Source organism: Camelus dromedarius, chromosome 34, assembly GCF_036321535.1.
Source record: "Camelus dromedarius isolate mCamDro1 chromosome 34, mCamDro1.pat, whole genome shotgun sequence".
NCBI classification, from domain to species: domain Eukaryota; kingdom Metazoa; phylum Chordata; class Mammalia; order Artiodactyla; family Camelidae; genus Camelus; species Camelus dromedarius.
The window spans coordinates 15,826,150-15,846,815 of NC_087469.1; the positions used below are offsets into that span (position 1 = coordinate 15,826,150).

Here is a 20,666-nt window from a genome sequence, read left to right on the forward strand (position 1 = left end):
CTACCCATTCAGCCATTTCTCCCTCCCTTTTTCCAGTGATTTGCATCCTCCGGCCATGTTGATCGGCTTGTCTTCTCACATTGCGCCATTACACAAGCTGTGTCCTCTGCCCAGATTGCCTTTGTTGCCCTTCTTTGTCATGTGAGTTTTTTTAACATTCTTTAAGTTCATCTCCAACAGCACTTGCTCATATTCCATGGCCTGAGTTGGATGGGTGTGGACCCCTATGCCTATCTCTACTAAATCCCTCAGCATTCTGCATTGTAGTCAGTGGTTTGTGAGTGGAACTATGTTTAGATTCTGGCACTAAGATCCTCGAGAAGATGAACCTGTCTCGTTTATTTTCATGTGCCTCTGATTTAGCACCGTGCTTTGTGCACAGTAGGTACTCAGAGAAGTTTGCTGAGCAAATGAGCAATACAAAGTGCAGTGGAAAGAGTGGTTCCCATGGACTGAGATCTTCAGGGAGGGCCAAAATACTTGGGCTGGTCCCTGAGAAGAAAGGATTTCAACAAACACAGTTGAGAGAAGGAAATTCCTAGAAGGACATATGCCTTAGAGAAAGGACCCTAGTTTATGCTCTGCAAAATCTTGGAAGGAACTTTTGGAGCCTGGTGGTAGGTTGATTCATGAAAGGGCTTTTTGTTTTGTTTTGTTTTGTCTTTTTGACTGACCAAATCGATGGTGATTGCTTAGGTTCTTCAGGCAGCACTGACTCAAGGAACCTCCAGTGTGACTCAGGAAAACCTGGCGAAGAGCGGACTGTCTGGGCTACTTCAAATGCTGCTACTGAAGCAGCATGCGTTGCCCTCCCTGCCTGCAAAATCCCACTCCTTAGATGGAGCTGCAGTCCTGTTTTAGCTTCTATTCCCTTTCATCACTACTGTCCTCGGACTTTCTATCTAAAAGATACAGCTTTTTTTCATCAAACAATTTTGTTTCCAGTTGGATCTAAAATTATGATTAGATGGGTGAAAACAGCTGCTTAAACTGACTGTTGGCTACAGAATTAGAGCTGATGCTGGAGAGAAGCCTTGTCATTAACTTCCTTTAAAAAAGAGAAAGATACAACACGGTTGTCGACTTCACACTTTCCCTGTAGGGAGTTGGCTGCTTTGGAATTTGGATTCTCAAGAGTCATCTCGAAGCATTTGCTTACAGAAGTCAGCCTGGAAATGTTGTGCTGTGGTTTCAGAAGCTGAGCAGTGACAGCTTTGATAATCCAAATAATGACTTGAGCAGTGTCTATTCAGATGGAATAACGCAGGAGGCCGAAATACTACCTCGGTTAATTCAACTCGTGTGGTAGACTATCAGATGTTCTAGAATCCAAATTGTTTTTCCAGTCAATTTACAGGTTTATTTCCTGAAAGATCTAGAAAATTGCTTCTATTCTGAAATTCATAATAGCCAAAGTCATGAAAATACAATTTTGCTAATGATGTAATTTGAGACTAACTACAGATTTAGATGATAGCTATGGAAGGTAAGCTTTTCTTCCTTTAAAATATTAAGTCAGTGGCACAGCATATAGCATTTTGGATACCATCAGCTGTGGTGCTGAGAAATCACATGGCCAGGGGAAAGAAAGGAAAGAGAACAGAAAGAGAGAAAGAGAGGGAGGGAGGGAGGGAGGGAGGAAGAAAAGAAAGAGAGAAAGAGAGAAAGAGAGAAAGTAAAAAAGAAAGAAAGAAAGAAAGAAAGAAAGAAAGAAAGAAAGAAAGAAAGAAAGAAAGAAAGAAAGAAAGAAAGAAAGAAAGGAAAGAAAGTAAGAAAGAAAGGAAGAAAGAAAGAAAGAAAGAAAGAAAGAAAGAAAGAAAGAAAGAAAGAAAGAAAGAAAGAAAGAAAGAAAGAAAGAAAGAAAGAAAGAAAGAAAGAAAGAAAGAAAGAAAGAAAGAAAGAAAGAAAGAAAGAAAGAAAGAAAGAAAGAGAGGGAGGGATGGAGGGAGGGAGGGATGGAGGGAGGGAGGGATGGAGGGAGGAAGGGCAGAGAAACGGACAGTTTTATAGCTCTTCTTTACAGATGACTTTCGCTACCCCTAGAATGTCTTTATACTGGTCTATGTTCATTCTTGCCATCAAGATACGGCACATTAATTCAGGCACCAAAATACATTGAAGGCCTAAATTAGACATGGAGGACTCAGATCGTTCATTCACACATTCATTCAGTCACCAGCTTTATTGTTCATCTGCCACGAACAGATATGGTTCCTGCTAACAGGAAAACTATAGCATGTAACAGAGAGAAAGAAGAAAGCCAGATTTACCAACTGGGGGATCCAGATAGCGTGCCAGGAATCTGATTTTATATGGTGACTCACAGGGGAGGATGCACATGCCTGTAACCATGTTGTTGAGGAAGGAATGGATGTCGAGAGGGGCTTCTGTAGGAAGCACCTGCAAATTGCCCATCCTGTTGAGAAACTCCACATAGATCTTGATCAGTGTTGTATTATTTGGAATATATTAGCTTGCCCTTGCTGCTTGCATTATTCCCATACTACAGCTAAAGAGATAAAAGTGCAAACTTGTTCTTTCTAATTTTCTAATTTACTTGTTACGTGGTATATGACTTAGATTGAAAATGCCTCAGGGGTGGGGTCTATCTTTTTTTTCTTTCTGCTTTTTCACTTTTGAGGTCCCATAGGGCCCAGTAAGATTTTAGATTCAAAATAATTTTTCCAAATTATTTATTGAATAAACCTTTGCATATATATACTTCCTTAGCTTCAATCTCAGTTTTCTGAAAAATTGTTCCTATTTGCCACCTCATGGAAAAGTTGTTGAAGGTGAACTCAGTAAGGCTTGACAGCTACTTTCTGATACCCAGTCTTTCTGTCTCTAGGAATGCATCTTTCCCTGATGATTGGGGAAAAAAAAAAACCAGCAACATTATCTAGTTCACTGGTACTTAGCCTCACCCCATGGGGAATGTACACAAAATTGTGCAAACACATTCGCAGAGCTGAGACACTCACTCTCCCTTCTGCCCCTGGGCCAGTATTTTATGGTCTCTCCTGATATAAGGTAAAAAAAAAATTGTATTGGAAATCAAGAAATGAGGGTTCAAGTCTCATTTTTGCCATTAACTAGTTGTCTGTCATTAGGTGTCACATAATAGCATTGCACTTACTTTCCTTTTCGCTGTAAATTGAGTGATAATAGTCCCCACCTCCTAGAGTTGTTGTAGATTAAACTGAGATAAAGTATGAGTGGATTCTTTGAGGAATAAAAAGCACTAAATGTGTGTATTATTATTAGACATACTAATAACAATAAAAATGAAGAATGATTTATGATATTACTGCAAAGTAGTTTGTTTAAAAAGGGGGCAGTCTGGTTGGAAATCTTCCCAGAAGAGCCACAGAAAATATGTTAGGGTCAGAAAAAAGACTGCCCCTGATTTCAATTAATGAAACCACTAAGCTTTTAAGAAATTTGAAATGGAATCTGATTGACTTATTTTTAAACATTATTGAATTACAAAAATATATACTCTTCGGGTGTTCTTAGAGGTAAATCATCAGAGTCCCAGGAAGTCAAATTCTTAGCATTTTTTTTTTTTAAATAGCATAGGTCTTTTCAAGATTTAACACGTCTGCTTAGAAACATTCTAACAGCGGATGTCAAAGCAAAGATTCACCATATTGCTTTACAGATTTTCTTTTCTCCTAATTTTCAATGCCAAATTGCTGCTGAAGATTGACAGATCCGGGAACTTAGTGGGTAGCTGCGATCCCCTGAGATTGTTTGACAATCACCCCAAGAGGCAGTTCCTCCCAGAGACATCAGTAAGCAGTCCGCTCTTCCTACCCAGCAATGTACAGGACTAAAGGATTCAGAAATTTTCAAATGGAAGCGACTTGTGTATTTACCCTTTAAATAGAAAGCATTCTCTAATTAGGTGTCTGTCGTCTGCAAAATCTCCAAACCAGAAAATAACGGACATGTGCATCTTCTTCTGTTTTTTTAGCTCCTTCCTTGTCTTCTTATTACCTCCCTCCTATTTAAGCTGAGCTTTGATCTATGATCTGTGATAAACCTCCCTGAGCACTTGGTGGTGTACCTGCTCTAAAAGAAAAGAGAATAACTCAGATTGAATGAGAATCCAGTGCAGCCCGGAATCCTTCTGGGCAAGAGAAATCCAATTGTACGTCATTTCTAAATTCTGACTCGTTGCAGTAGCCCCAGAACAACAACAGAAATCGATAGGCAGATGCAGTGAGTTGAGAGATAAATCGCACAGATAAGGATGCAGGCATGCAGTAACCACGTCCACTGATGTGAAGTCTCTCCATGTGAGCAGCTGCCCGAGTTGGTTGGACATGGAGGCCCAGCTGTTGCAAGATAGAATTTCAGTAGGTAGAAAGGAGGTAATTGTATGCAGTAGGTAAAGGGACTGACTTGGTCATTTATCCAAGTGTGTAGTCCCCATTGGCATCTCAGAGAATAAATGCCCAGAGACTCGGCTCTAGTCTGTACGCCCCATCCATATACCTGTAATGAGATCTATGAATCATGTTTCTCTTGAAAGACAACCTGATCTGTCACCGCGCTTGACAGCTGTCGGTCACAGCAGCCGAGAGGAGCCCACGTTTGGCACTGCTCTTCCGATATTTAGCAAATCCGATTTAACAACGAACTCTCCGTGAAAGTGCAGATGCAGATTGCAACTGCGCAATTGTATTAGAGTCCCACACAATTTGTTTTCCATTACTGCTCTGGTGAAGCTTTATTCCATTAAGAGGCATCAGAGTGGACTATTTTTAACCCTGAGAATTGACACTGCATACTAAGAGGTAATGAGCTTGGCTCAAACCGCAGTCTTTCTCCGTGGAACTCATAGTGTTATCACTCCTCATTCCATACAGAAGGCAGGCCTCCAATGCTTCTGCCACAGTGTGTAATGGGAAAACCAAAAACCCTAGGGGTGTTGAGGCTGCCAAGAAATTGAAAATGGATCAAATACCATTACCTTGTCAAGAAGATAGTTTTAAATTTATGTGGAGGAATAATATCTTTTTTTAGTGTCTTTCCTCCAGCAGAATCTCAGAGTATTTTATGAGCGGCATACAGCGTATGGGGAAATCACTTTGCCTGGCCAGGACATGCAGCCATCTCTAGAAGAGTGCATGGAAGGTGACAGGGGAAAGTCCAGGAGAAGTAATACAATGTCCCCAAAGTGCTATGTCATGGGAAGATGTCCCTGGAATGGCCATAGCCCAAGGTTTTATTTTCATTTTCCATATGCTGGTCGTGCCACTAAAAAATTTATTCTGATACCTGCAGAGGATTTGGGATTTCTTTCTAGGGACAATAGGCCTCTCCTCATCTTTTATGCGCCTCTTCAAAATCCCCTTTCGTATATGGGGCTTAGTGACAGGGACAGGCTAGAGGAGATATCAAGATGTGGCCAGCTTCAGTGAGAAGACTTTATTTTTCCTTACAGGAAACACAGCGATCCTGTGGGAGAGAGTGGGTAGAGCATTCTCCTTATTTTACACTTCTGGACGCTACAGAACAGATATGTTCATCGGTCTCCTTTGGGGGACAAATGGCAGAGCTGGAACTTAAACACAGATTGCCTGACTTTGAATCCTGTCCTCTGTCTGATTTAGTACATTGCTTCCTAAGATATGCAAAGCTTGTAATTCCCAAAGTCTCTAAAATCTCTGGAGTCCAGTCCTTCCCCCATATGCAGCTCCCTTTCTGGAAACACATCCCCTCTGCCTCTGCTCGGTACGAAGGCCGCCCAGGATCCTCAGCCACTGACACAGGCAGCCGTGACGGACGCTCGGTAGTCGCTGCCCTGCGCAGCCGGCCAGGCTCTCGGCACTTCCACCTGCAGGATTTTCCTTGCCGCTCGATTAATTCGTCTTCTACCCTTGGTCGCTGAGTCCCGCTTTCAGCTCTTTATTGTTCAACATCCCCAACTATTTCTTTTCTTTTGAGCACTTCAAGTTAGCAACACATGCCAAAATAGCTTTTTTTTTTCTTTCCCTCCAGAATGGACAGAACCTGATATTATCTTTACAGTCAAGCAGTGTTCGAGAACCCACAGGAGGGTGGATGTCAGGGCCACAGGGCGTGAGCCCCTCCTCGCGGGCTGACACTGCGCAGCACAGGTTGTGTCTCTTCAGTGCAGGACAAGCAGGTGCACGTCACAAGATCCCTTCAAAATGTGGAGAAGTTACAGTCTGTCCTTTGGGAAACTATTTATGAGGAAATAGCTGGGCAGACAGACTAATACACAGGTAGCTGTGAAATACGCCCCTCTCCCAACCCCTGCTCTTATTTCTAAGAATTGTTTCTTCTACTCTAACTAGGAGGTTTAAATGAGACCTGCAGTGTCCACTGGCCACAGTCTGGCACAGGGGTCCTTCTAGATTTATGCAGTTGGTCTGAGATCTGACATACACTTGAGCAATTACAGCCATTCTACAGGATTTTGAACCTAAGATCAGAAAAATGTGTTTTTCGGCCGTGAGTGTATGAGCGTGTGTGTGCGTGTGTGTGTCTGTTGACTCTGAAGCAGTAGACCTGACAGTTATTGACGACCCCTAGGATATGAGCTCCACAGCGCAGGGATCTTTGTTTTATTCACTAATGTATCCTCAGTGCCCAGTACAATGCCTGCCATGTTGCTGAAAGAATAAATGAAGGAAGGACTGCTTCCTGCCACGTGGAGAAAACTGACATGAAAGAATGAAGTTGATGTGGAGAGGCAGGAATAGAGATGGCAAAGGGCTCTTCAGTGTTCGCCTGCCTACCTCTCTGCCTTCCCATCTCTGCTGCTGTCCTTCTCAGGGTCGAGAAAGCCAAGGGCTTCTTTTGATCTAAGCTGCTTTGAATTTGATTTCTATCACTTGCAACCAAAAGTGTCCTGGATCGCATGTCTATATACTCTTACATGCAATTTAATCTAAATGCCAAAGATACGTATGTACGTATGTATTTATGTACGTACGTATCTATCTATCCACGCATCTATCTACCTACCCATCTATGTACTTACTGTGGGGAAAGCTAGATGTGTTATTGGAAGCTTTGCATGACTGGATTGCTGTGAATGTCAACGTGATCTTGAAGGAAGGTTTATGAGTGACTGAAGGGAAGGATTTTAGCAAAAGTCTAAGGAGCATATTCCATCTGAGAGGGCAGCTTTGGAGGGGAGCTAGATTTGAGACAGGAGGGAACGCTCTTGGTCAAAGCTGGGAGAGAAGACAGAGAAGGGCTATGAGAGAATGCCTGAGTGATGGGAAGGCAACTGGGGATGGAGAACGAAGCTGCGTCTAGAATCAAGATTTCATACCACTGGGTTTGCTTCCCTCACCTCACCTCTTATTCCTGTTTCTCTCAATGGGATAAAGAGTTTCTTGACAGAACAAGATGTCTACAGGAAAATGTCTGACATAAGAAACGAAATGCATGTTCCACACTACTCCCTCGTGCCCAAAGCCACCTGACCACGTTTGTATTTGCTGCCAGTTATTAGAGATTTCTGCTCTTCTGATGATGGATTAAATCCAAGAAGCGGCTTCTGGGCCAGATGATCCGTACGAATTGCTGTCTCAGGTCTTGAGAAGGAGCCACGTTTCATAGATGGGGGCTGAACAGAGAGTATCTGGACTGTGTTGTGCCCACAGAGGCTCTTGGCAGCTGTGAACCCTACCTCCTCCACCTAATGAACACTACTGAACGTTCCTCTCATTCACATTCCAGAACGCTACGCAGCAGAGAACCTGGAATGTGCACGTCTTAAAAGCTAAGGGCATTATGAGATGTGTGTGTGTTTTAGCCAGTTCTAATGACACTACCCGGGCGTAATGAGTCCTTAACAAAGAATTCAAAACAGCAAGCAATTTAAATCCCCATTGGAACGTGCACCAGAACCAGAAAAAAGGAAAGGAAGTGAAGGAGGGAGGGAGAGAGAAGCGCACCAGTCAAGTGCAACATTCCCACGATCGCTTTAACGTAGTTGTTGCAATACTATACATTGCAGATCATTTAGCCCAGAAAGTTTCCCCCAGTCCGTCACCTCTTAGGTAATTACTGCTTCATTAGGCTGAGTTTATAATGCCCTGTTTACAGTGGAATAAATCAGCCCAGAACCACAGAGAGCCGCAGCAGAGGCTGACTGTAGTGGCACCTCCTCCCGTCACCCAGTCTCGGGGAGGGTTCCCCGTGGTACCGAGCGGGACTGGAGAGCTGTCACCTTCAGGGGGGTCTCCCTGCTGGGGTGCTTACTGTCCCCTGGTTGCAGATACGGGAAAGCAGCTGGTGGCTGTATTTGTGTGGATGCTAGTAGAAGGCACTTGGTCACTGTATGGGGACTTCCCCTAGAAGTCCTTCAGGCCATCCTCCTAACCTTGACATTCTAGGAGGCTTTGGAAACTCTTAGCCCCACGTCACCCGGTATGTTTCTGGATTACAGGTGACTCCCAATGAGCCACTCTTCTTCCTCAGCAACACTGTGAGGATTTTTTAATAAGATAATGGGAAGTGGGTATTGATTACTAAATACACTTGTGTGTTTAAGGCAAACCAACAATTCAGCACATCCAGGGTTGCCCAGCAGTCTCTTGCCTAAGAATGAGTGTGTTTTTAATAATCAATTGCTGTTTATTTGACACATGGCTGTCTGGGCAAATTTAAATGATGTGTATTTAGGAACCTTGATGTAAACCACTACCTTAGAAACATAGTCATTTATCAGGGACTAAGTTGTTGTTAATAACCTTCCCCAGGGGAATTGCAGGCAAATGGTTATGTATTTGGTGATATTGGGCCTTCAGTCAGACACGCTGAGAAACTTAATCTTCCATTTCAGAAGAATAATAGGATGCTATGTGCTAGAACAGTGACAGGGCCTGCAAAATAGACTGCATTATTCTCACAGAGTATTAGGACAGGCGGGGCTGGGGTGCATATGAATTTCATTCAAAATATGCTCAGTTTTGCACTAGAGGAATCCTTATAAAATGAGGTGAGAGCTCTCTGACAGAAAGAGCCATAGATTGTTTCAGCTGCAGGCGAATTTGAAGATCATCTAGTCTGATCTTAGAGTCTATAGTCGAACCTTTATTTTACTGATGAGGAAATGGGGCATAGAGTGGAGTGGGTGGGGATGTCCCATTCAAGGTCCCAGGGTAAGAAATGGAAGCACTCAGGTTGAAGTAACACCAAGACTCCATTCTTCATGGTGTTTTTCAACCCAGCTATGCTATAACCAAGCAGGACCCTATTGTCATCCTTGGCGGCCATCTGATATCTGTAATGGTGTTTGGAACTGCTTAACTGTATGACGGCTTAAAGGGTTTTTCTCATGGTCTTGGTGACCAAGGTTGGACTGGAGAGAAGGGAGGCTTTGGTGGTCTGTCCAACCCCCTCATGGTGCTGTGTGCAGGAGCATGCTCAGTGCTCTTGCCCCCAGTGCCCTCCTCTTGACTCCTTGTGGTTTCCTTGTATCCTGTTGTTCGAGCTGCAGGCTTCGGCTTGCAACAGGAGATTCCAGGCCTCAGGCTGCTTAAAAGGCTAAAAGCATTTATCAATCTAACTTTAAACTGCATAAGTTTCTCTCTAGAGCTCTTTTCCAGGAAGCCCCTTCCAGTGCATCCTTTGTTCTAGGAACAAGACTATTAAGAGAGTCCCAAAGCCAGAGGTGAACTTCATACCCAGCAGAGGGAAGGGAACACCTGCATCTGCAAAAACAAGAACAACTTTGCAACAATTTGTTACCCTGTATACGATCTCTATGGAAACTAGCTCTGCTCCTTGAACTCTTGAATTTTAATATAAAAACCCCTGCCTTCTCTCCCCAGGGGGCTCACAGTCTTAGAGGCATTAGCCCACTGTGACTTCCTTTACCTGGCAAAGAAACAAAGCTGCCTTTTCTGCTTCATCCAGAACTCTGTCCTTGAGTCTCAATTCAGTAAGTGGGGTACAGAGGCCATGTTTCATCAACACTAGCGATGGCATAGATATTAAACAGTGGCGAAGCAGTGCCACGTGTATGATCAAGTGATTTGCTGGGTGATACCATCAAGAACTGAAGAGATCCCCTGGGGGTGGGACAAACAAAGGACGCCTCATGGAAAATGTTAAGGACTGGAAGTGACCTGGCATGAGAATGATACTTACATTGTCAGTGATGGAACCCCGGGGCAATATGGACATAGGAAACATTGGCACAAACTTGGAATCTGGCCCAAGGGCAGCGTATTTAGTGTGCGCTGCCCTGGGCAAGAATGAAAGGAAGTATGGGTAGCAGGGAATGGAAAGAGGGGACAGTCAGGAGAGGCCCTGGCACTCTGCCACATTAGTACCAGGGTGAAGAGGAAGAAAACTTCTGCCCTCTTAAAAACTTTAAGATTCTAGAAATGTATGAAATTTGTGGCTGTGTCTGTCTAGACAAAGAGACAAAGTAAGAGCCAATAATTATAAATCTTTCTAGATTAAGACTTTCATAATTTTATCCTCAATGCGAGTATTTTTAAAAAAAACTTACCTCCTCTAATAAAACTGTTCTAAAATACCTTATGCTTAAATAGTTTGCTAAAATATCAACTTAGACATTTTTTCTAAGTTTTCCTTTTGTGTCTGCCTCCTCTGGTCCTCTTTGTTGTTTGGACTGATATCATATCTGAAAAATATATCCAACACAATTTTCAATTAAAAAATAAGTGCTCAAAATATATTAAGGGAATAAATACATGAACATTAATGAGTATTATGTACACAGTACTTTCTAGCTATCTAAATGCTTTCACATCAATTATCTCCTTTAATTCTTGCAGTTATCTTAAGAAACAGCTCTAATTATTATTCACATTTTAAAAATAATAAAACTTGCTCGGAGAGGTTAATTATCCAAGATCATGCATCACGCAACTAGGAAGGGACAGAGATAGGAAGTCTTATAACTTCAAAGTCCTATGTTTTGTTTTCTTTTTTTTCTTCTTTGCATGGAAAGAAATTAAAAATACTGAAGTATCTCAGGTAATTGCCTTAAAATTCAAACTCACTTTGCTCATGCAGACCCAACTGATATACCAGAATGCAACTAATAACTAAATAATTAATTTCATAATGACACTCACTAGCTACTCAGCTGCCTACATTTAAACCATCCATCAGTCATGCTTAAAGCTGTACCCCAATGGAAGCAAAGCCTGGAGGTAAGTGAAACAACTGAATTATGAATACAGGGCCTTGGAACCACAGAAAAGGGAACTATCAGTTCTGAGGGAGGAAATCTCAGAAGTTTTCACTGAGAGAGCACTTGGTGTTAGACCAGAGCCTTGGAAGGTCAGTAGAAACTTGAAACACTAAAAAGAGAAGGACGTTTTTTTCCCAACTGGGTGAAATGATTTGATTCTAAAATCAAGACAGTGTGACTATGTGAAAATATGAGGACCTGCCAAGGGTCCAGGTGTTGGAATGAGAGGTGGGTGGGGGGCGACAGGTGAGATGCCTGAGCCTTGACAGGTAGGTGATCACAAAGAGCGACACACATCATGCCCTGGAATTTAGACTTAAGAGTGTAGGCGAGATAGCTTTTGCAGTGTTTCAAGCTGAAAAATGACGGGGCCAGGCATGCATTTCAGAAAGATTTTTCTACTGACTTGGGGGAGAGGGTGGACAAGCCCCAGTACAGATAAATATTGGAGACATGATTGTAATGGTCTAGGTCAGCGCTCCTTAAATTTTTAGTAGCTTATGAATTACCTGGGGATATTGTTGAAATGCAGCTTCTGATTTAGGGGTTCTGGGTGGGACCCAATAATTTGCATTTCAAACAAGCGTTCAAGTGGTGAGCAGCAAGGGGCTGGGTGATGGATAAGAAGAGCTCACAGGAAAGCCATAGCAATAAAAATGGAGAGACGGGGAGGCATTTCTGAGGTCCCAGAAAAACCAAAGTCTACCTCTCTTTTGTTGTCTAGCCGAGTTCTGGCAGGTGATCCCTGCTCTCTCTTGCCCACAGGTCTTGTGCCATGAGTTCTTTGCACATCCAAGCAGCTTTTTCAAAACAGAAATTTATTATATGTGTACGTATTTCCTGGCTGTCATGTGAAATCAAAATTCCCTAAATGTTACAGGTTATATCATAATTTCCCTGCTACGCTCCAGTAAAAATACAGTACTTGGTAATAATAAATACTTGTTAGACTCAGTGTGCTCCTGAAAAACATAAGAATATTGGCATTTTTGTTGTTGTTAATTTTATATTTTTGGTGCTGGGGATGAAAATGTAAAGCTGATCTCTACACAAACACGTTATACTCAAGAATCCTTTCGAAGTATAAGAACTTATTAAACGTATTTAATGAAATGGGATGTTCATTAATAAATGTCGTTTTCCCATAAGCTCGCTTTAGAAAGGTGTACCTAACTAAAGTTTATATAAAGAGACTATTCCTACCTAAGTGCTTCCACAGCAAAACCTTGAGTACCCATCTGGGGCTCAGAATGAAAATCTGAGGATGGAAGAATTCAGTGAGAACAGGACAAGCTGTGATAAAGTCTGATGGTAGAAATGGTCAGAGCTGACACCTTCCTTCCTCAAGAGAATGGGAAAAAATTGGTTCTAAATTCGATTGAGTTAACTCTGATTCTCTCAAATTGCTTTAGATCCCTGAGCTGGTAGGGCCTGGGCATGAACTTGGCTTCAACTCTAGCAATAAAATATCCTTTTAGCTCCGTAGGTCTGGGGATGAAAAGACTGCATGGTCTAAGGAAAAGGTCATGGCTTTTAGAGAAAGGTATGGGTTAAAACCCTCCCGATCCTGTCAAATACCAGAATTAGTAAGTCCTGGTCGGTAAGTTATGTAACTGAGCTGGGCTTCAGAACAGTCATCCATAAAAATGGCGAAAACCATCCTTGTGAGACGTAAGTGGGACCTGGAGTGATCACTGCTCAGATGTTCTTTCCTTTTTCCATTCAGTCTATTCCGATTATGACTTTCTTTGAGACTGTGGACAAGAACATGGCACAATCAAATCTCTGGATGTTAATAATTACAAGAAAACAGATTCAATCTTGTCATAAGCTGAACTATAGCTTTAGTTTCAAATTCTTCTCTGAATACATGAAATGTCTTAGGTTGTCAAAGACAACGTGAACAATATAAAGATAATACTGCTTTATTCTCAGCATTGGGGCAGGTCGGATGTTGTATTGGATTATCTGCCACCTTTGGGTTGACTGGATAAAAGATTAAGAATCGCATTCTGGAGGACAGTGTTTGTGAGACAAAGCAGATCTGTCTGCCGGTCATTCCAGGGGGATCAACTCCCATGAGGATTTTCTGAAAGCAAGTCTTTCTCTCATTTCAAACTTTAGCAGTCTTCTTTTTTGAAACATGGCCCTTCTTCTTTATATTTTAATGCTACATTTATCATCAGTTTGGTGTGTGCTTTGATGTAATTCACTTAACCTGTTTGGGCCTGAATAAACCAAACACAAAATCCTGCATTCGCAGTGTGACTCATGAATATTTTAATGAATGAAGGGCTTATTTATGTAGTACAGAGATTCCTTATCAAAACATTCTCAGTAAATTTAAGGAAAAAAATAAGTGCAAAAATACAATGATTTTAACCAACAGTACATATGAATGAACGAAAGAAACTTGAGATATAATTTAGTCCCTCCACTCACTCTGTGTGCTGGTGATAGTCACCCAAACATTAATAATCACCCTCATTTCCATTATCTTACAATTTATTTTGCATATATTCTTTAGTTTTTGTAGCCAGTTTAATGCTACTTAAAGCATCCTATTACAGATTGAAGCCTGAGTCTATCTTCTATATCTGAAATCTTCATGTATTTTTTCTGTGTCCAAGGAATATTTATTGAGCATATAATACAGGCTAGAAACTCTGCTAAACTCTAGGGATACAGTAATTGTGAAACAGGAGAGTCTCTGTTTTCAGGGAAATTCTCCTCTAGTGGAAGAAGACAGACAATGAACAAACAAATAGACAGGTGATGTGACATGTCAGGAAGAACAATAAAGCAGACTAGAAGAAGAGTCTGACTGGGGGGCGTGCAGTTAGAACTGGTGGTCCAGGAGGAGTTATTTGATTGGTGGTTATTTTTTCATTAAAGCTAGAAAAAGAGAGAGCAAGTTAGAAGGTTGTCTTGGAGAAGAGCTTTCTCAACAGAGAGAATAGCATGTGCAAAGGTCCTGCGCAGGAGGGCAGTTGGCTTGCTGAAGGTGAGCAAGGGGGGCTGCCGGGGCTGGGCTGGGGCAGCAGGGGAGAGGAAGGAGACGAGGCCGGGGAGAGAGGGAAGGTGGAGCACTGAAGCCTTTCAGGCTGCAGTGGGGAGTTTTGATACTTCTGTGCACAGTGTGGGGATTTTGAGCCTATGATTTATGTAACCGGTTCTTTCTTTTCAAGACAATAGACTTGATGGGCTGAAAAGTTAAGTCAGGGTAGAATGGCCGTCTAATTTATCATCTAAACCAGGGCACTTTTTTTGAGAGTGAAAATTGACACAATTCACACATAAGCAAGACAGGCATAAGAGAGATTGTCCTGAACAAATTGGGACCCTTCTTTACCCTAAAGCAGAGAGGCCACTTGTGAGCAACCGGGGAAGGTCACCTCCCGGAGAGGGCATGCTCCCTGCGTGGGCCAGATTTTTCTAGCTGCCCCTCTGGGGCTACTCTCCACCTGTTTATCCCACTCCCCGTCGCAGGAGTCTGACCTGAAGGAAATCTTTAATGAACTCATAAGTCTTATGGCTTCCCTATGAATTCAGCCAAAGGGGAACCAGAGCTGGAGATGGAGGGAGGGTGTGCTCACTCCTCTAACTTCTTCCCCAAAGGTGGCCTCACACTAGCTGCGTCCCTCCAGGCATCATTCCACCCTTCCGGCAAGGCAGCTTGCTTCCAGGACTCTTTCTTCTTCCAGGTTCTGGTAACATTTTTCTCCCCTGGTCCCTTTAGGCCCAGGACTAGCACCAGCCGCCCCTGCTAGCCCAGGGTGTCTGTACCATCCCTTGTGGTCCCCTAACAGCCCATCTGCTGCTTTCTGGTTAATCTTTTTGTAAACAAACTCTCCTTGAATTATCCCAATTTGACTGTGCCGTTGCGGGAGAGTGCCTGGCACACCACCTACCCCTGAGGATGGTTCCAGGAATGAATCACTGCAAGACGTGCCTGGCAAATGGGATCCTCGGTACACCAGGCTCTGGAGAGGCCTCCATAAATCACAAGGTGCATTAATTTCTTAAGGGAACAAAGAAAAAGCAAAGAGGATGCTTTTCTCCTCTGACTCCCTCTAAACTCAGGAATCCATCAAGCAGCCTTTGAAAGGAAGCATTCAAGACAAATCTTAAAGTACTATGTTTTTCAACTGCAGCCTGAAAGGCCTGCTTTATGTTTCAAAATAGGTTCTCGTTATCGGACGCCTTTGTAATGAGGAGCATTTCTCAGCAAAGGCGGCTCCAGACCCTACCTTTGCCTTTAGAAGGAGCTTTCCTTATTTGCACACCAACTGACAGGGTTTCACCTCGAGAAAGCAGCAAAATAGAGGCGCAGCTGGGCGATGCTGAAAAACAGGGAATCAGAATAAGAGTGATTTAAATCAAAACAGTTCCTTAAAGTCAGGATGAACTAGAAATTGAGCCTGGCAGCGGATGAAGTGCAAAATAGCGTGAAGGGAATTCTCTGGGTGATGGCGATGCTGTGTATCTGTTTCAAAGGCTTTGGAAAACTGAGTAATCCAGAAACTCCAAGTCTTGATCCTCACAACGTCTTAGGAAGAGAGGAGCGAGGGCGGGTCAGAGGGTGATGGCAATCTCCAGAAGCCCTTCACTAGCAGAGGACACGGTCAGTGGGCCTTCCCTTTAATCTGCGTATTCCTAGATTCCTAGAGCCAAGCAAGAGACCTAGCAACGATTTAGGAATTCGTAATGTTTATCAGGTGAATGCAGTGAGTGAAGAAAACAGCAACCAACGAATTTCAGGGCACAGGAAGGCATCACGCCGTCCATGAGATTTACTCCTTCCATCTTGAATCAAATTGGTAAAAAGAATTTAGTCAGGGGAACAAATAGATCACCTGCCGTTGTGTAACTTAAACGAAGACATGCTTGTCCAATATTTGTCATGTTCAGCTTGTGGCTTTGAATTGATGTTTCTAGTCATGCGTCATAATATTGTGATGTTCTCATAGTGACAATACTTTTTGTTTCCCACTCAAAAATACTGAATCACATGCCTTTTTGATTAATAAGGATAAAAGGTATTTCATTATGAGGTCTTGGGAGAGAATTTAACAGCATTCTAAAAAACACATGGCTCTACGTGAGGTGTGGAGAGACTAGAAGTGCTAACCAGTAGCCCAAGGAATGGTGCCTAATGTCTAGGGGCAAGCGTTGTCTAGCCACAAGCGTTGTCTAGCCTTGGTTAGAGCAGAGAGAGACTGTGGGCGGAGGAGTGGCAGGGTTTCCAAAAGGAGAAACCGCCTTTAATTTTTAGCCCTTCTATGGATTCAGTCAATGGCTCTAAGCCTCAGATTACAGAGAGCCCCAAATTCATGTAAAGTCTCCACTTGCTCATTTGTGGAGAAAGGAAAGGAGAGCAGCTAATTAGACAGTGGCTCTGATCAACTGCGTACCAGCTGCCTTGTTCCTTTTCCTCTCTGCCCATCTAGCGCTCCCACTTGGCACGTGCCATTTTCTCTTCCTCCTGCACGACAGATTCACTGCCTCCTGCCCGAGAATCCACTGGCATTTGTGGTGTTCTTCAGGATGGGCACTGAAGGCATTTGTGCATCCCTTAGGACGAAAGTAACTGGGTTACTTCTCTCAGAGGTATCAACGTTTAAGCCTTAGATCATTGTCATCCTCAGTAGATGCATTTCAAACATCAGAAGAAGTGAGTTATAGTGATGATACGAGTGCTATGGCCTTTGTTCCTTAAGTCGTAACCTGCTGACAAACCTATTTTAGGAGAAGACAATGGCTAGAGCATCCTTATGATCCTCCTTTCCTTCTGGAGTAAGAGAGAACACTGACTCACACATTGTTCATCATATATATTTTATTAGTTATTTTAGCTTGGATTGATTTTGGCTTTTCATATAAAAATAGCCACAGAATTTAAGAATGAGGAGCCATTACACAGGTAACCTTTTTTTTCTCCCAAATTAAGATTCCCCCAAAGCATGAAATTAGTAAATGGAAGACTCTCAACTAAAACACATTGTCCCCATCTTTTTCCAAAACCCCAGCTGGTACACGGGTCTCTTTGGGCCCCCAAGAGTTTTACATTATTCTGCTTTCTTTGTATTAAGTTACATAGTAGATGCGCTATTTTATGCAAAATATCTGAATAGTTAAGACTCCCCCAACTATACTTTCCTAGCTGCTCTTCAGATATTTCAGGTAAAAGAGTTTCTTTGCTCCAATTATCAGAGTAATTTAAGTACATAGACTCGGTCTGAGTTTATACCCAGTGCTAATGCTCAAACCATTTTCTTCCTCTTTTCTGAGTGATAAAAATTTTAAAAGAACAGAAAAAGCATTAAATGAATATGTTTTTGCGGTCGTTTGAAGGTCTGTAATGAGAACAGGAAATACATAATTGAACACAGAGTAGTACAAGGTAAGTCATCAGTGTAATAAATTGAAACACACAGTCGTGCAAAGTAATAAGCTAGAACACTTTTATATGAGGTCAGGTGTGTTGCTTTGAAGTTGGACTGCAATTTGCCTTCCCTAGGACAGAACTGTCTCCTGATTCCGCATGCTTATTAATCTACAGTCATTTAATGAGGCAAAGGGTGACCAACAGGTGATTTCAGGAAATTTGCTGCAGTAGCCACAGGGCTAGAGATCAGCTAGAGTCTTGAAAATGCAAAATTAGCTTTCTTTATTCTTGAGTTGATTATCAGGCTGAGCTCCGTTTGTACCATGGCATCGTACAGTTACCTTCATGTTGCCCCCTGACTATTACTGCCTAAAATTTGAACAGTAACACCAATCAGGAGATTTCTTCCCATCACTTAGTGAACAGCAGATCTAGGTTCCAGTTCCAGCTTTACCAGCATCCATTTTGTGAAGAAAACCTTTTCTTAGAAATCCCAATTCAAAATGGTCCCTCTGAGTCCTCATTCACTCCCACCTCATCATATTGTGTGGGGGTACTTGAAGTATGAATGGGCTGATGCAAAGGATGTTTCCTGGAAACTTCTGGGGAAAAAAGATAAAAGCAAATCCCAGAAATTATATTGTAGTTAAAAACCTGTGGGTATGAAAAAAATGCTGGCAGGTGTTTGAAAACAAGCAAAGTCCAATTAGCTGGAGAATTTTTCCTGGTAATATTTGATGAGCTTGACTCCCAGCTTGGTTAGAACTATAACTAGCATTTTGTTCTTTAGTGACTTTCAGGGAAATCTTGAAATGCTTTATAAACATTGATAAAGCCTTTGAACCTGTCTTTGAAGAAGACTTGAATAAACAAAATTTGACATTCCAGATAAGGATGGGGCACCTGTTAGGAACAATCTGGTAGCGTTACCTTTATTTGAGCTCTGTTTAATTCTGGAGGTAGAGTTGCATCTGGTGTCTTAATTCATGACACACTTTTCCATGTTAGCGAATCTACCCAAGGAAGAGCATAACTCTAAACGGATTTGAGAGTTTTGCTCTTCTTGTAGTTGAACTATTCAACAAATTTTCTTTGGAGCACCTACTACATATTCAGGCTGCACTAGGCATTATGAGGCTTTGAAATGGAGACCTGAGACCATGAGTCATATGCCAGGGGAGAAGCGAAGGGAAAGCACAGGGAAGGGCAGCAAGACAGTGAGCCGTGGCAGGAAAAGTGGGCTATTGAGGATGAAGAGAACCTGGCTTTTAAGATCCAATGTAATGTTTAACTAACATGCTACTGTATTCCTAATTAATATTAACCTTTACACAGAAAGCTGGAGACAAGTGTCCGTAAGACACTTCTTGCACTACCAGCAGTGGAAGACTGGAAAATCAATACCCCACCCCAACATGTTGTTCAGAGTTAAAAGCAACATAGATGCATTGAGAACTTGCAAACTTTATACATATGTGTGTGTATTTATATGTAAATATATACAATTTATTTCTTTCTGGAGCAAAAATTCTCCCTGATTTAAGATCACCAAATTAGAAATTTGATAATCCATAGCGACACATCTGAAGACTTCCAGGAGCCTTCTATTGCTCTTAGCAACTAATACTCTTTTACAAGAAATCAGCGGTGGTGAGTGCAGCCATTACCCTCCTTACAGGCCATTTACCATTTTAAAGATGCTGCATACATCAACTTGACCTCACAATGACCTTTCTGAGACTGCTTTTAAGACAGAAGAAACAAGGAAGAGAGAAACACAGAAGCTGAACTTAGAGCCAAAGCCACTTGGCTCAGCTTAGTTATGTTTACCATTAATAAGGCCAGGATGGAGGTTTAAGTCCCACTCCAGTTACTCCGCTTTGCCAACCTCTATACATTCTGTGGACTCTAGGTTCTTCCACCCATGATGGTAAGTATTTTTAAGTGGATACAGGCAGAAAGCAAAGGAACCTCCACCCAAGGAATATCATACACCGCATGCCATGCCAGGAGAGGAGTTAGACTTACCTCTTCTAGAAGCAATGTTTATAATGGCTGTTGTCCACTGCACATTTTGAGAAGCAATATTCTCTCTAACTGTGGCTATCCCAGTATTCTGATAATTTTATTTTTGTTCAATCAGGGAACTGTTTCTCTCATTCTTTCCTTTCCATTCACTCAAAATCGTGTTGATTCTTCTTGATCTCCCATGATAAGGTACCAGCAGCTGAAATTAAGGCTACACTGACATAATTCTATTTCAAAGCATAGAATCAAAAAAGTGGGTTGTATGTCTAAGACTGTCCCATCTAATTCTTCTCATATTTAATGTGAGATTCCTTATTCCAAACTGAAGGTCATTTTTTTTCTGTCCTTCTTCAGGGTCTCGGTGTTCTCATTAGTCCATTCATTCAACCATTCAGTTCACACTTGTAGAGTGCCAGACGCTGTGCTAGACAAGGGATAAAACGATGAGCAAAAGAGCAAATAAAATCCCTGTTTTAAAGGAAGTTTCAGGCTAGTGAGAGAAGACTTAATTAAATGATCACACACAATTAAATCTAAATTTTCAATGGTGAGAAGTGCAACAAAAAAAGTACACAGTGTCTTAATCTAGGTAAGTGTGATCTTCCTTTGGCTTGGTTTGAGATCTCTTTATTCCTAAAAATCAGTCTCATAACGATTCTTACCATTCAAAGCAAACTGGTTCTTGGGACTTGAAGTTTGCACAGAAGCTACAATTTTTCCCGTTGTTATCTCATTATTTCTCCAGTGGTCACTGGGTAACAGGGACACTCTGAGGCATCTATCCCAATATGCAAAAGTGAGCAGAATATCTCGGGAAGGCATGTGATCCAGCAGCTTCCTCAGGTCAATTATTTACTTAGCCTGTAACCTTGCACAGTTCTCTTATTCAATTCATAATTTCCTTATCTGCAAAATGGGGATAATAAAGACCTTCCTCCTATTATGAGTCATACTAATACAAAGCAGTTTATGAGTTATGGATTGGAACATAAAATTAAAGTAGCATTATTACAATTATTTTCGTTATGG

General features: G+C 42.0%; 1 long non-coding RNA gene across 1 annotated transcript; it reads right to left on the bottom strand.

Moving 5' to 3' along the window:
* Positions 1-17,054: 17,054 nt before the first annotated feature.
* Positions 17,055-20,397, bottom strand: LOC135319924 (uncharacterized). The gene is made up of 3 exons (XR_010379000.1): positions 20,300-20,397; positions 19,638-20,061; positions 17,055-18,211 (listed from the first exon to the last, which is right to left on the bottom strand). It is a non-coding gene; the product is annotated as an uncharacterized LOC135319924 (long non-coding RNA).
* Between the last annotated feature and the right edge of the window lie 269 nt (positions 20,398-20,666).